Source organism: Python bivittatus, unplaced genomic scaffold, assembly GCF_059951505.1.
Source record: "Python bivittatus isolate LINGU-HERP-01145 unplaced genomic scaffold, Pbiv_v1 ctg000330_np1212, whole genome shotgun sequence".
Classification (NCBI taxonomy): domain Eukaryota; kingdom Metazoa; phylum Chordata; class Lepidosauria; order Squamata; family Pythonidae; genus Python; species Python bivittatus.
Window position 1 is genome coordinate 15,552,656 of NW_028277058.1, and position 16,998 is coordinate 15,569,653.

General features: G+C 42.4%; 2 long non-coding RNA genes across 4 annotated transcripts in view; one reads left to right on the top strand and one right to left on the bottom strand.

Annotated features, from left to right (window-relative positions):
- Nucleotides 1-2,603: 2,603 nt before the first annotated feature.
- Nucleotides 2,604-14,916, bottom strand: LOC148215899 (uncharacterized). The gene is made up of 3 exons (XR_015796385.1): nucleotides 14,679-14,916; nucleotides 10,005-10,094; nucleotides 2,604-9,884 (listed from the first exon to the last, which is right to left on the bottom strand). It is a non-coding gene; the product is annotated as an uncharacterized LOC148215899 (long non-coding RNA).
- The window catches only part of LOC148215900 (uncharacterized), a 93,509-nt gene continuing 88,202 nt past the window's right edge, over nucleotides 11,692-16,998 (top strand). For all 3 annotated transcript variants that reach the window (XR_015796382.1, XR_015796384.1, XR_015796383.1), the window contains exon 1: nucleotides 11,692-12,062. This is a non-coding gene — a long non-coding RNA (uncharacterized LOC148215900). The remainder of the gene's footprint in view (nucleotides 12,063-16,998) is intronic.

Consider the following 16,998-nt stretch of genomic DNA (forward strand, 5'->3'; position numbering starts at 1 on the left):
GATTCACAGCCTTGTCCTGCCCTTAATAGGAGATAGTCTATAGCTATCCGATTTTGAATGACCACCCTCCTGATCTCAGTGACTTCTTCAGTGAGGGCTGCAATGAGAGAGGATGTAAGGTTGACACTTTTAGCCAGGAGGCAGGCCACCTTCCTTAGGTCCAGGTAAGTTCTTCCGCTTAGTGCAGGAACCCCTACTAAGGAGAGGGCCAGAGCCATGGCTTCTGTTTCGGACAAGAGTGTCACATCACTCTCACAATCAGATGGCAGCTCCCTTTTTCTTTTTTCTTTTGATGGGTGCGCTTGTATTGGAGGCAGGGCATATAGAGAGGTCAGGCGCCCTATGGCACAAGGGCCCCCTGAACTATAGGCTGGAACATAGGTGTAAGCTTCATGTCCACATAACAAAAAGAAACCTTTAGGTAGGTATAGAGGGGTTGAGGCGTAAGGGATATTATAGACCCCTCCACAAGTGAAAGCAGGACCTTTTGAGGGCAATGGGGGTACGGTTCTGGGTATTGTTGAAATATACACATTGAGTTGCATTGGTTATCCCCAAGAGATTTAGAGCAGTCCAGGGTCTTGGTATGGGAGAAGACCCAAAATGATAGAACATCCCCCCCCTCCCACGGGGATCATCCCCAGTGATCAAAGCTGTCTGTGCCAATTCTACGCCTTTATGTTGGTCATCTCCTCCCCTGCCTTAGTTCAGTTCCTTTTAAGTTTTACTTTGAGTCTGTCTCCCGGTTGGGCAGTCCATGGTCGGGGGTCGGGAGCTTGCTTAACCCGATGGTAGTGGGTCCAACCCCCCTGTCAGGTCCGAACCGCTGATTCAGTTGTCAGGAGAACTTGGTATGGTCCCTCCCAAGATGATTTCAGCTTCTCATCCTTCCACGTCTTTATCAGGACCCAATCCTCTGGCTTGTGGGGGTGTTGGTCTTTCAGCAAGGGGGCCGTTGAGCGAGGAGTCCCTGTTTTCTTAGAGACAAGAGAGATTGTGACAGTACCAAGAGATACTTTCTCAGGAAGGCATCCTTTAGCTCGGGGATAGGCTCTCCCATTGGAGCCAGGAAAGGTCTTCCCATCATCAGCTTGAATGGGGAGACCCCCACATCCTTGCGAGGGGCTGTCCGCATTCGAAGCAGAGCAACCGGAAGTGTCTTTGTCCAAGGTAGCCCTGTTTCCAATCCCAGTTTGGTGAGATGTTGCTTCAACACCCCGTTGGCCCTTCCCACAGCTTTACAGTGTCTACCAAAGCCTGCACCCCCCGTGAGACCCTTCGTGCAGTTTCTCCACCATCCCCCTCATGTCAGCACGGCTCACTACTGGGGTGAGGGACACTCCCTTTCCCAACTCTAGTGCCCGTTTCAAAGCGTGCACTTCACACAGCTGAGCCGACCAATCCCCTGGTAGTGCCCCCTTCTCTATTGTCTCTCCCTCCGCCGCCACTATCGCATATCCTGACTTCCTTTGTCCCTGCTCTACTCGACTAGACCCATCCACAAACCAGACCTCACCCTCCTCCAGCGGGACCTCCTGCAGGTCCTCCCGGGTCTTTGTTTGCAGCTGCAACAGGGTGGAGCACTCGTGCTCTGCCGGCTCCCATTCTTTCCACTCCCCCGCAAGAAACTCCGCTGGGTTCAAATTCCTGTCTGTTCCTACCACCACATCAGGACTTATCCGGAGAACTGTCTCATATTTCAACATCCTCCCTTCTGTCATCCAAGCAGCCGCCTGCTGACTAAGCACACTTAAGATCTGATGGGGTGAATGGACAATCACGGGGCTCCCAAAAGTGAGTTTTTTCCCTTCTGTCACTAGTACAGCAGCGGCAGCCACTGCCTGCACACAAGTCGGCCATCCCCTCACCACCGGTTCTAGGGCTTTGCTCAGGAAGGCCACTGGTTGATATTTCCCAGCCCGTCTCTGAGTCAGCACTCCAATGGCAGTTCCAAGTTCGGTAGAGCCGGGGCCGTCACCAGGCTCCTTCGTAATTCCCCCCACTTCTCTGTGTCCCTGTCTGTCCATTCTACCCTGTCAGATGATCCTTTCAACTTCTCATACAGAAACTGAGCCTTGCTCATGTACTCATCTATCCATAGCCTGCAATATCCTACTAAACCCAGAAACCGCCGCACCTCCGTTTTAGTATGAGGGGGCTTCAACTGCATTATCCCCTGTATCCGAGAAGGATCAATCAACTTCTCGCCCTTCCGGAGTACATGTCCTAAATACTTGACCTCCCTTTCCACAAATTGGACCTTCCCTTTTGACACCTTCAATCCTTCTTCAGCCAACCAGTTCAATAAAGCCACTGAGTCTTCTCTCACCTTTACTTCCTTCTCTCCAGACACCAACAAATCATCCACATACTGCAGCACCCGAGAACCCCCAGGGGCCCGGAACCCCTGGAGTTTCTCTTCCAATGCCTGTCCAAACAAGAGGGGCTCTCGGTGTACCTCTGGGGCAGCACCGTCCATCTCAGTTGTTGCTTCAGCCCGCGCCTCCCATCCCGGGACAGCGGGTATTGGGCTTGCCGCAAACCCGTCACCCCTGGTTTCAAGGGGATGCTAATTGGGGCTATGCGAAACCGCCCCGCCCCCTTCTCCTGCCCATACCTCAGGGTTCACAACCTCCACGTCCGCCTCCCGCAACAAACACATCCTTTCTGCCTGTTCCACATTCCACAACTCCACTCCTAGACTACCCATGAGATCCCTTCCCAGCAAGTTCACTCTCGCCTGTGGGATCAGTAACACATCTGCAGTTACCTCCTTCCCATTCCACTCCAGTCTCACTTCCTCCAGTACGTCTGCCTTGACCAGAGAGCCTCCCACCCCCATCACCGATACCGATGCGCCCCGGGATTTCGCAATCCCTGGGATGTTCGAGAGGCTCTGGTGTCCACGAGGAACTGCCGTTCCTCGCCAGTGGGACCCACCGTGATGTTTACCAAGGGTTCCCCGTGGGTCCCGGTTGGGGAACCATGACCCCCCTAGTCGTACAGGGGGAAACTCCTCTCATGTTCTCCCGATGTTCAGCATTATTGGGATCCCAATTTGGGTCTGCCAGAGGGAATTTAGTATCTGCGGCCAGGGCATTTGGGACATTTGCATTCCTTTGCTCCCAAGCCCCGAGCGCAGCTCGCCAAATCTGGCCCCTCTCTTCTGGCGTATAGAGGTGGGCTAAAATGTAATTCAGTTCCCCCAGGAGTATTCCACCGGGCCGAGAAAAAGTTCCAATTGTTCGGCGGCGGTATGGGCGTTCTCTTGCATACGAGGGAGGGTCCTTTTTAATTCCCTCAACTCACTGGGTTTGATGGGAATCGTTACGTAACTGGTGACGGCCACCCCCTGTGCGTTCGTTCCGTTCGGGACTTCCCGGACGGGGAAGGCACTGGCCAACCTTAGAATAAAGGGCAAGTTCTGAATGTCTTGGTTCAGCTGGTCCAGCTCTTTCCGCAGCCCGGGATAGGGTGGGGGCGCCGGAGGGGGAGCGATAGGAAGAGGAGGAGGAGGAGGAGGTAGCGGCCCCCATTGAGGTCTAGTCAGCCAGAGGTCCTCCTCATCCTCCTGTTCTTTTTGGACAAAAATTTTGGCTAACTTGGGTCGAGGCCCCTCCCAATGAACATGGAACCAGACTTCCACATAGGGTTCCTGTGTTAACATTTTATGCTCCACAATGTAGTTTTTTAGTTGGGTCACCCAGTAATTACTGGGGATTCCAATGGTAGGGGAATTCGGGGTCCACTAGTGGATATTTTCGCCATTCTTTAGTGCACAAAGTTATCATGGTCGGTTTTTCCAGACCCCTGGTGAATGGACACAACCAGGGTGTCTCCCACTGTTGCAACAATTGTCCTAATGGAGAATCCATGGGGATTCCCCCTACTGCATTTTTCCCACTGGCCCCTGGCCTTACACTCTTACTCTGCGCCTTACCCATCCTTCCTGACTACGTTTCCCACCTTACAGAAGGTCCCGGACTCTTCTGTCCCCTTGCGGCGTCCAACGCCTCGTAACCACGCTAATCTCCCCGAGATTATGGGTAGGCTGTACTCACCAGACCTCCCAGAGGTCCCCTCGTCGGCCGACTTCCTCTTTACTTCTGTCTGACTGGCGATTGGAGTCCCGTCCTGGACCCGACTCCGGGGAAAACGGGAGACACCTCAACGGGGTGTTACGGCCGATTACTCACCGGTTCCCCACAGTCCGGTCCACGTCGAGGACTCCTGCCTGGCTCGCCAATTTTGTCAGAAAACGACAGACACGGGTTCGGTTATCCAGTAGACAGAAGTTTTTATTGGGCACGTTTGCAAAGGTGGGTCCCTCCCGCAGCAATGGAGGAACCCCGAAGCAAGGTCTGACAGGTTTTTATACCCCCTATCTGTCCTCCCCCTCCTGCGAGGGCTTGGCTCACAATCTCACCTTTTTTACTGCCTTGGAGCGCCGCTAATTAACCGCAAAACCGCAGACATTCCACTTTCCGAATCCAATCAGCGCAATACACATTCCAATCCCCACTTGACCCGACAGCCGCCCCCTGCCGTTTCTCTCCACTCTGGTGCGAACGTGCCTCTTGCCTGCAGTCTTTCCTCCCTCCTGCCGTCCCTCTCCACTCTGGTGCGAGTGTGCCTTCTGCCCATCCTCCCTCCTGCCGTCCCCCTCAAGGCTGCCCCATGGTGCACAGCGCTCTCCCCTAGCAAACATGGTTCGTTTGAGGCCCTCACTTCTCCCTGCCTTCTCACATAGGCAAGTGCCTCCATTCTTACCGCCTATAGTTGCACTGTGGCAGGAATACCCCTTCCCTTTGATCGCTGGTCACCAGCCTACATGTCCATGTTGTCCTTGGATGCTAGGCCTCTGCTGAAGGGATTTAGCTGGTGAACTTCTTTTTATTCATTTCATCAGCGCACTAGTGAACTCTAGATCTTCTTTCCACACCTTTACTGCTAGAAAGATGAAAAGCTAGGCTGCCCTCCCCTTTTGTTTGCTTTGTTTCAGTTCCCTGATGAGATAGTGAAAAGGTAGATCTTCTTTTCTTTTTTCTTTTTAGCCAAATGTAATCGACAATAGTTCCAGCTCAAGAAACTGGAAAAATGCCAAGATTTTTCTCTTTTCTTTTCTTTTATTTCCTTTCCTTTCCTTTCTTCTTTTCTTTTCAATAAGCAGGTGTCAAGTATGGGGAGGGTGGGGTGATGGAGGAGAGCTAACCTGGAACTGTGTGTCCTCAAGGGCCTGCACACAGAATGGAAAGTGCTTTCTTGCTACATGTGGCAGAGAAAAAACAACAACAAATCCTCCCGTTGGAGCCTTGGTACTGTAGTATGTGAAGCCTGCAGAAAACACCAGATCATCAACATGGCCAAAAGGAAGGTGAAATCTGGAAAGGTATTTACTAAGCAGGCTTTGTTTCCAGCCAGGTTACATGCAGAAGTCCAACAGCTTAAGGTTGCTTAAGGATCTTAAAGTTTGTCTTGTATATCTACTAGCAATTGTGACTGAAATTTTGCAATTATGACTGGAATTTTAAATATGAGGCAGACCAGGTATAAGTGGTCATAATAGCCAAGGCCTGGCTGAACTGACTCAATCTATACTAATCTAATCTTCACCCACTTGACCCTAGACCCAAAGCTTCCCCACCCCAACCCCAGTTCCTATTTTAGTCAACATATTGAACTTACTTATAACTACAAGCAGTCTTGCCTGACAAAGCTCTGTAGGTATCTCCCTATGGCTGATTTTGCATAACTTGGGTCCTTCCTTGTGTTCCCCTTTCTCTGAATGTTTTTTTTTGGGGGGGGCATTCTGCAGGAATAATTCTCTGTCTGCTGATCTTGAAGATGTTCAGTAGTCTTTAGGTGCTCCACTGTAGTCATAGCACGTATATGTGTGTATCTCTATCTTTATACTAATATTTATATCTGTATGTATATCTCAGTATACTGTACGTAAGTCTTGGCCATAGTTGGGGATGCAAAGAAATAGACTGAGATTGTTTTATTGGAGGAGCTCATATCAATTGTTTTGTTCTTGGATAATCAGAACAAAATACAATTTGGTACCGTGGTTCCCTATTCTTATAGTTAGGTGATACAATTCATCATCAAAAAGAAATAAAATATTTTTTCATTATATTGAATATAATGTTGTAGTTGAAAAATTAGGGTGCTGGAATGTTGTTTTTTTTATTATCCCCAATTAGTAGCATACTCACACAGTTTTTGTCAACTTTAGTGCCCAAATGGAAAATGTCTATTAATAAAGATAAAGAACCATTTATCTAAAGGATGAAAAGATAAGCCATATATGCTGACAGTTCATGCATCCCTTTAATGTGAATAACAGCTGTATTTTTATTCATTAAATTTTAGACAATTATTTTAGACAAAAAGATGAATTCAGTTGAGCAATCTCATTTTACAATAGTGGGGCAGGAGGGGAGGTGTTGAATCAAAGTCTTTTTAAAAAAATATATTTATACTTTTCATTCCTGGTACCAAAAAGCAGAAATGACCTAAAAGCAATTATGCAGAAATTGATTACTGTTAAGTATGTTTCTTATAGTTTTAATATTATATTAATGGATCAGAAAATATTTTATCAAGTCTATTGAATGCCCCAACAGATATTTTTAAAAGGTTAGGTGGCAACCCTTTCATGCTGTAAAATGATGATATAATATGTTTGAGTGAACTTTAACACATATGATTTGGGCTTGCCTTATAGCTCTCCAATTTTAGTTTAATTTTCATGTTACGGTTAATATGATTTTGAGAAGAAAAATAAAGTTTAAATATGGTACTGTGATGCTGAATTAAATACAGTACCAAAAGTCTGAGTCAGTTTTATATAAACACTTGGATATACGTGTGTGCTTTTTCTTGCTATTTTAATTTTTTGGGGGAAAAAAATCCCCTCTAACCCCTATGGGTGGTATGTGTCTTCCTCACTCTTGGGTCCTCTACCAGAGGTCTGAGAGTTTGAGGATTCTGCACAGTATCCTAGCTGTTCCTAGCACTGCTGTCTTCTGGACAGAGAACTCTGATGTTGTTCCTGGGATCTGTTGGAGCCACTCCCCCAGCTTAGGAGCCATAGCCCCGAGTCCTCCTACCATCACTGGGACCACTTTGGCCTTTACTTTCCACATCCTCTCTAGTTCCCCCTTCAGGCCCTGGTACTTGTCCAGCTTTTCATGCTCCTTCTTCCTGACCTGCTATCACTTGGCACTGCTACAGTACATCTATCACCACCACTGTCTTCTGGTCCTTGTCTACTACCACAATGTCTGGTTGAGTGGTCAGTACCTGCCTGTCCATCTAGATCTGGAAGCCCCACAGGATCTTAGTCTTGTTATTCTCCACAACCTTCTGTGGAAACTCCCATCTGGACTTGAGAGGGTCTAGCCCATGCACTGTGCAGATGTTCTTGTACACAATGCCAGCAACTAGGTTGTGCCATTCAGGGTATTCTGTTCCTGCCTGCATCTTACACCCTACCATTATGTGTTGGACTGTCTCTGAGGCCTCTCTGCACAGTCTGCACCTTGGGCCCTGTCTAGTGTGGTAAACCCCTGCTTCTATGGATCTGGTGCTTAGTGACTGTTCTTATACTGCTATAATCAGTGGCTCAGTGCTATCTTTTAGTCCAGCCTTTTCCGGCCACTGGAAGGATTTTCCAATGTCAGCCACTTTAGCTATCTGTCACTGGTACATCCCATGCAATGTCTTGTCTTGCCATGGCACTTCCTCCACTTGAACTTTCTCTCATGTCTGCTGTTGTCTCAGGCATTCTCTCAGCAGCTCAACTTTGGGACCATCTTACTGATGTACTCCTGGATGCTCTGGGTTTCATCCAGGACAGTGGCTTTGACATTCATCAGACCCTGCCCACCCTCTTTCCGGCTGGTGTACAGTCTCTGGGTGTTGGACTTGGAGTGGAAATCTCCATACATTGTGAGCAGCTTCCAGGTCTTCAAATTGGCAACCTCCATGTCCTCCTTTGGCCAGCTCAGTATACTGGCAGGGTATCTGATGACTGGGAGGGTACACGTGTTGGAGTGGACTTGTTCTTCCCACTGAGCTGGCTCTTCAGGACCTTTCTTATCATTTGGTGGTACTTGGATGTTGCTATCTTCATTGCCACTTCATTCTGGTTCTCGTGTGACTGTGGGATACGAAGGTACTTGTAGCTGGTCTATATGTCTGTTATGTGGTATGCTGGTAGTTCCACCCCATCAGTCTTAACTACTTTTCCTCTCTTTACTACCATTCAGCCACACTTTTCCAGTCCAAATGACATCCCAATGTCCTCACTGTAGATCTGTGTCAGGTGGATCAGCGAGTTGATGTCTCATCAACTCTTAACATACAGCTTGATGTTATCCTTGTAGAGGAGATGGCTGATGGTAGTTTCACTCTTGAACTTGTATCTGTATCCAGTCCTTGTGATTATCTGGCTGAGGGGATTTAAGCCTATGCAGAGCAGCAGTGGGGACAACGCATCACCTTGGTATATGCTGCACTTGATGGCCACTTGTGCAAGCTGTCTTGAGTTGACTTCCAGTGTTGTCTTCCACAGTCCCATTGAGTTCTTGAGGAAGGTCCTTAGTGTCTTCTTGACTTTGTATAGTGTCAGGCATTCACAGATCCATGTGTGTGGCATTGAGTCATAGGTTTTTCTATAGTCAATCCAGGCTGTGTTCAGATTGGTCTGTCTAGTCCTTGAGTCTTGGGCGATTGCTCTATCTATGAGCAACTGGTGTTTTGAGCCTCTGGTGTTGTTCCCAATGCTCTTCTGAACTGTGCTCATATGCTGGCCTATATGGTCCTATAGCTGGCAGCTATGATGCCTGATAGGACTTTCCACGTTGCGGGGAGGCAGGTTATTGGCTGGTAGTTGGATGGTGCTGTTCCCTTGCAAGGATCTGTCATGATCAGCACTGTCCTTCCTTGTGTTAGCCAATCTGGGTGGGAGCCTGCTGCTAGCAGCTGGTTCATCTGTGCTGCTAGGCGTTCATGTACTGCTGTTAGTTTCTTTAGCCGATAGGTGTGGATTATGTCCTGGCCAGATGCTGTCCAGCTCTTCATGTACTTGACCAGCTGTTGGATGTCTGCTACTGTGATGGTGACTGGTTCCTGTTCTGGGAAATTGCTGTGGTCTGCTCTCAGGTCCTGCAGCCACTTTGCACTGGTGTTATGTGTTTTCTCTCCCCCCCTCCTTCCCTCCCTCACTCCCTCCCTCTCTATATATATATGATGTAGTCTTTTATATATATATATATGAATGATGTAGTCTTTTTTCATGTTACCTGTTGGTGCATATTCTAGAAATAAAAATAAATGAAAAAGGGCTCACCCTTTGGAAAGATCCAAGAGGTCTACAAAACATTTTCAAGCAATATTTATGTTCCTAATATTGTTGTTCATTTGTTGTGCAACAACTGGAAAATTTTAAAGTTTGTCTGCCCTTCTTGCTGTTATTTCTTTCTTTCCTTCCCATTAAACATTCACATTCTGTAATCTTTTGTAACTCCTTCAGTTGAAATTCATGAAAGTTAACAATTTTAAACCAATTCTATGCATCCTAAGATTAATAATAATGGGTTAAATCTAATCAAACTTGCAATACTCTTCTATATGCTTCCTTGGAAGAAAGTACTATGGAGTTTAATGAAGCTTACTCTCAGAGAAATTTTATATATAGAGAGAGAGAGAGAGAAAGAGAGGGGGGGCGGGAGGGAGGGATGGAACTTGTGCACCTCCAGATGTTGCAGAAGTACAGTTCCTAATACTGTTATCCAGCAGGTAGGATGGTGAGGGATGCTGAGTCCTGTAATTCATCAACTGAAGAGCCACAGATTCTCTATCCCTGGGGTACAAAACTGCAGCAACAAACATTAAGAAATGGGCCATGAATTCACTGCCAAATAAAATAATATTAAAGCAGAATCCACCTTTTTGTAAACTGCTGTGATAGTAGAATATTATACCACTATACAAACCCATTTATCTTTTTTCCTGATTTACTCAAATGTTGCTGGTGGCCTCCTGCTGTCTCCTCCTCCTCCTCCTCCATTTTTGGCCATGCCAATCTGTAGACAAGCAGAACAATCTTACAAACCAATAAAAGAAGGTCTGTGACAAATGATAGACTTGTAAGGTGATAGCAGCAACATTTTTACTTTTCAAACTATCACCTGGAAGAGCAGCATAGTATTTCTGACCCAGGTTTTTTTAAAATTATTTATACAATTTAGTATTGGAGACGTACTTGAAGAACAATAGGACTTTGGAAAACACTGAATCTGACATGTCTCTTGATCTGTTTGCAGTATGGCTCCCCTTTTTTGCAACTACCAATATTGGAAAGCTGATGGCAGAGTAAAAAATTGAACTCCCAAAAACTATTCAAACCCCAGAGAGATTCCATGTCCAAAGAGGTTCTAAATCAGAAGTTTGTGTGTGGCTAAATAGATTGCAGGCACTCTATCATTTTGCATATCCTTAGTGAGGTGCGAGTACAATGTGAACATTTTATTAGTCATCAATAAACATCAATGTGCATTCTTACTGCTCAAAAATTATCTTTAGATTTAAACATTTTTTTAAGCTCCCTAGATCAGAAATACCCAAGGGCAGAATCTGATGTAAGTTCTGCAGATGAAGACATGAAATAGATTGGTGAATGCAAATAGAAGACTTATTAATTAGTATATGATCCTGTGAATAAGACGTTAGAATTCTGTTAGGATGCTTATGAAAATGTGACTACTTTTGACATAATTTTTCTACAACACACACAGAAGCACACACCATAAAATTGATAAAGCAGTTTGTGATATAGTAGGATAGTATATGTCACAATTGCTACATATTACTATCACATAAATTATCTGAGTATGGATTCCAAAAGGGAGTATGGCTCTATACCCAAAAAGGAAGTTTCAGAAAGCTCAGTGAAAGGTTTTGCTGCCTCACTGGATGCTACCAGGTAACTGATTTTGACTAATCTCAAAAAGCTAGTTAGTGTTTGAATAGGAGATCACAAGGGAATACCAGGGCTGTAAGTATTCCCTAAAGTGTGCAACAACAACCAGGAAGAAGTCACTGGTAAACCACTACCATTTTATTGCCAAAAGAACAACGTATACCCATGAGCATCCTCAAGGGATGAGCTTGACTCCCAGGAAACTTTATCCTTACTATTTTGCTAAGGAAAAAATAAACTTTGTGCAACTCTAAGAGTAACAGTGATCTATAAAATCTCAATAAAGACTGAACATATTCAGTGAATGTAAAATGCTGACTCTGAGTGATGTGGTGCAGGGAGGGGATGGAATGGGGAAAGTATATGGCTGGCTGTCTAAAATTCAGTAAAATAGAAGTTAACATGATAATGTTTTAATTGTGTTATTTTTTGCAGGTCCTACCTGCAAGTCATCTTTAGTAAGGAGAAGCTGATTTCAGAAGATAGACTGGAGTGCCACAGGGCTGTCCATTTCAATATCTCCTGACTGTCACTACATCAGGGCACAACTCAACTTCCCCCAAATTCCTAATTAGCCCAGATCTGAGCTTTGTCATATCAGAAAACAAGCCTGTTTCCATCTTCTTTTCAGCACTGTGAATGCCATACATTCTTTCCCTGAAAGATATACCACTTGCAGTGTGTTATAGCTGTCAAGGACAACTTGTGTTTAAACTGTCTGCAAAGATTACCAAGGAGACTGAAAAGGAAGGTCAATGATAAATTTTGATCTTCAGAATTTGTTGAGAAATGATCAGTTGGAATGAAAGATTTCCTTTCTCTGAGGGAAGGAGCTTCCACAAACAGAAATAATCTTCAAGCAAAAGGAGGAGGATGAGATATGAACCTCCACTGCAGGGAGTTTCATACCATCAGAAGAAAAACAGAGAAGGCTTGTGATAGACAATATAGTTTTGTTTGTTATAATGAGTTCCTTCTACAGAGTCAAACTACTGATATGTGTACATTCAAATGGTTTCCCTTCCAAGATCTCAGAAGAAGATATTCTTACTCTGGTTATCACAACATCAAGGTAAATTTTATTACTCCAAAGATCATTTGAGAGATTTTATTTTCTTGAGAAGTCTCATACAAAACATGAGCTATACAAAGGCATATTATTTTGGAAATGACTGTATAGACTGTTGATTTATCTACTTTCTTGCTTTGTATTAAAAATATGTTGTGGCCTGGTGGCCAAGTGACTAAGCCTTTTATAGCTATTTCAGATAAGCCTGTGATTTAATTTAGTGCTGTGCCAACAAATTATTCAACATATTTTTCAATCATTTTCATTCAGTTAAACAAGAAAGTATTGTAATTGAACACTTTAGTGATTTTTGGGTGGGTTAATCAAGAGTTCTTGATCTTACTATAATTACAAGATATTTTTTCAGATTAAGAAGTGCAGGAAGCCAAAGAAAATGGAGAAAATGTTTTAAATAGGAAAAAAAAAAAAGCACAAGGACCTTCAGCCTTTGCAGTGATAATTCATGTTATTTTGGGTACTATTTTAATTGGTCCTAATCAAAATATTGAAAAATTAAGGATTTTTGATTTTTTTTCTTTAAAAAACACCATGGCCTTGTTTTTTTTACAACTGAAACATCATGTGAATCATAGAGAAAACCAGATTTTTTTTTAAAAAAAATTGAAGTCCAGATTTTGGCTTATTCCAGAAAGCATTCCTGTGGCTTTAATACAGGCAACTGGTTTGTAAAATTCTTACTGATGACTCCAATATATAATTTTTTACATGGTATAGATTCTTAAGGAGTTTGCATATAATGCATTGAATTGTTAATTATCCCCTTTCCTTATATAATATTGCTTCCTCTGCTTTATTCTGATCCATAAACAATTCTGTTCTTTTACTGATTTATTGAAAAAGGAGATGCCAACAAATCACGGTAACACTTCATTCAGAAATTATTAATAGTTCTTTGTTTTATTAATGTGTCTACCATGAGTTAATCAGATAAGAAGGCAGATTATGAATTCTTTTATCAACTGTAGCACTTCAGAAAACTCAAGTAGTTACAAATGTGAGTGGCCTAGGACTTATAACCTCTTTGTACTCTGAGGCTGCTAATCTTGTACTCCTTAATTTGTAACCGTAAAATATTTAGATGATTCATGCATGAAGGTTTTGGTAGTGCATGTGATCGCACATAAGGCCTACTGAACTAGCATGCTTAAGATGTGAGAACTACATCTGATTCACATGGATTGGCTATGGTATATACTGTAGCTACTGTAGGAACCACTCTAGCTGCAGTTATAAAGAGATTTCTTAATTGCCTGACTAATCCCCATTAAATTATTACTTTGGGCCAAAACTGTCATGTTGTTCAACACACCAGCCACTTTCTTAATAAGTGACAATTTTAGGATCTGCAAGGGATGTGTTTCTTTGCATGATGCTACGTCATCATGGGATAGCTTATTCCCAATTCCTCACAACCCTTGGACTGTTTTAAAAAATGCTGATGAATGAAATATGTAAAATCCAGACCAACATACAAACATATATCCAAAGTAAAGATGCTTCAAGCTGAGTTTGACTCCTAGGGATTACATGGACACATCCATGCAGTTCAGTATATTGCTTTTGTATGGGCAATACAAGATGAGAATAATGAAAGCCCAAGGCTTAAATACTAACAGAGGGTCAACTTTCAATTAAATATATAGATGTGTTGTTGCCATGAACACATGAAATATTTTTTTTCTCTTCTATTCGCCCTCTGATTTTAAAATGTTATATTAGAAACCCCATAAGCAGTTATAACATTCTCAAGGTCATCTGTCTAAGCATGTGTTAGGCATTTGAGTAATATTGGGGGAAACACCTGAAGTTAATTTAGGAAAGACAAATGTTATGTCTTTCTTATGTTATCTTATGCTGCACTTAAGCTGTGAAGTTGGAAGCAGGTTGAAATGGAAAAAAATGGCAATTTTGCAGAATAAGTGACTTTTAGGACTGTAGCTTTTGCCATCATCAGCTGCTTTAGGCATCTGTCTATCAAATATAGTTTCAGTACTAAGTCTACTTGGATTCTTCACTGTTTGACTGCAGCACATACTTACATGCTTCATTTGCCAAACAAATAAGAGCCCTTATTATATTATTATATTTTCCATCCAAAGTCCTATGACAATAATGAGACTGCAGGCTGATGGCCAAGGGACCACATTAAATTCCCATTTCCAAAAATGCATGCCAATGGACTGTATGTCATATTTAATCCAACTGGCTGGGTAACATTTTAGTTATATTAACAGTCACCCTGTTATTGGATTATTGATCCTGTGGATCTGGCTGATTATTTTTCCATTCTTTTGAAAAGTGACAGTTAAAAATGGTATTAAGCAATATGATTAATTGCCATTTAACAATTTATCCTTTGTGTGTGCAATAAAGATTAAACAAATATTGCTCTTTGAAACAAAACCCAGTATTGTAATTTCAGTTGAGGTTTCCCCTGCCCTACCCTGTGCAATTTCCATCTGTCCCTTCAATGCAATTAATCTCATAGTATATTTAGTAACAGTAGCTTTGATTTTAGTTTAAAGCTGTCCACCCCATGAAGATTACTTTGCAAAGCACATTTTTATCTGATTAGGAATGATTGATGATTTACTGTACCTTTAAATAGTTGATTATGAGGCATGCTTGCAGAAATAAGACCCGGTTGTGGATACAGTTGGCTTATCTTCTGCATTGCAGAGAAGGAGCTCTTTTTCAAATGCTACAGAGGAGTTCATGGGAAGCACAGTTTTCCAAGCACTGTTGCTGTGTAACTGCTAATTTCAGAAAGGGTAATTGGAATCCTATTTAAACAAGAAATTCTTGTTGTTCAACAAGGCTTGACTTGAGTAGAACTCCTTTGGATAATCCTTCCAATCCAGGAAACTAAGCAATGACTAATCCAGAGATCTATACTCAAGCGGGCAGTACAATAGCTTGCCAATCATCAGCATATATGCATTAATATTTAAATATGAAAGTGGCAGTTCTCCCAGTGGCAGTTTGTTAGTTTAGGAAATACTCAATAAACTTGGATAGGTTTTCCAATAGGGCTATCAGATGGGGCAGTCAAAATGGTCTGTGCTGTCCACTCTAAGTCTGTTCACAAAAGGTGAGCAGGAGTGACTGGCTTTTTGAGAATTCCTGTGGAGGCACCTGTATTTGCCCTTTCCTTTGATCCACTACTGTTGAAACCATACCATTATAGAATTACAAAATTGCACATGCACACATAGATTTGGAAGATCCCATTTCATCAGTAATGTAATTCCAGCAATCTCAGATTTCATTTCTTCATTACAACCAGGAGCATCTGCTGCAAAAACAGGCCCTTTCTTTGTTTATCAAATCAGAATAGCCTCTATATAAAGCAGTTTATGAAAATGCATTGTTTCATAATCAATAAACAGTTTATCTATGTACCTATTAAGCCAATTTGAACACATGTAAATATTTAGAAATTATGCACAACTAAGCCTATAGATGCTTTTTCTGGTCGTGTCCAATTGTCTATCATGGCAAAAGGCCATTAAATACCGCGTGTCCAAGCCATCTCACTTTCAATGAAACAAGTGTTTATATAAAGAATTTAACTTGTTGAAAGCAGATAACACTATCTTACCCATTATTATCTCATTAGTGAATATGTGAAATTTAACAGTTTTTTGCTTGGAAAAACCTGATGTAAGACTTTAAAATATATAGGGAAGAGATTGCAAGATTTAATCATCCAAATGAATATTTTCATTTATTAGAATATTTATTGTGAATCACATATCATATCATAGGAAATTCACTAAGTTTCTAGAACAATGCAGAGTTTTAAATTGCTCAATTACACCATGATTTTTCAGCATATCTTATTCGTTAAGGGTTATTTCACTGTTTCTGGTATTCGGTATGGACAGCTGATAACTATTGTAATATTTGAGGCTATTACTCAATTAATAGAGCTATATATAAATATAAACTTGCTGTTGGTGAGCCTTCCTTAAACCTTCAATTCAGTCACTGATATCTCCATATCTGAACCCCTGGGGAGCCACTGCCAGTTAGTGTTAAGTTGTTCTGTGAATGTGCAAATTCCTCCTGATAGGAATGTAGACAACATGACCTCAAAATTCCAAAAGTGCTCACTAATCCAGAAAATTGGGGATCTTTGTTATTCTAGAACTAGATGGATAAATGCAATGAGTCAGTATCAGGCAGATCCCTTTGTTTCTGTGCATGTCTATCTCATTGAGCATTCAAGCTGAGCTGCAGGCTTGGGACACACAACTCCTCTAACAACCCATTCATTTTCTCTCCTTCAGTCCATAATAGAAAAGAGAGGAGTTCTCACAAGAGTACCATAATTTCAAGACTTATCGACATTTAGAAAATTTGCTCTCAAAACAGCTAGCTGTAGGAACAGCAGGTTTTCATATTTGCTTTCTTTGTTACATAGTGCACAAAGACTGATGGTTTTTGAAAAGAACATCTCAGACTCAAAGATTTGAAAAGGTTCTTCCATTACTGAGTCCCAAACTCAGTATAAGGAAGTATAATTAAAATTGGAATATGGTCAGTTGTCCCCTGAGCAAGGAACATAAGCAGATGAAGCATAAAGACAGACTTTGGGTTCAGGCCTGCCAATTGGAAATTCTTGCCATGCAATTTCATGTTTTAAAGAAAGCATTTTTTCCAAGGGCACTAAACACTTCTGATTTTTTTTTTAAGTACAGTAAATACCATTTAAATGAAAGTGTGTTCTAATGGTATACTCTATAATTTTATATTGCAACATACATATGTTCATCATAGGCAGAAAATACCTTTCCAATTATTCCATTTTAGTAAGGTGGTTATAGATAATTTTCCAAATATATATTTTACAAAGAAATATTATTTGCCTCTCTGCATGGGGCTTGAATCCTTGTTCCTTTATTTTCTGGTTGTG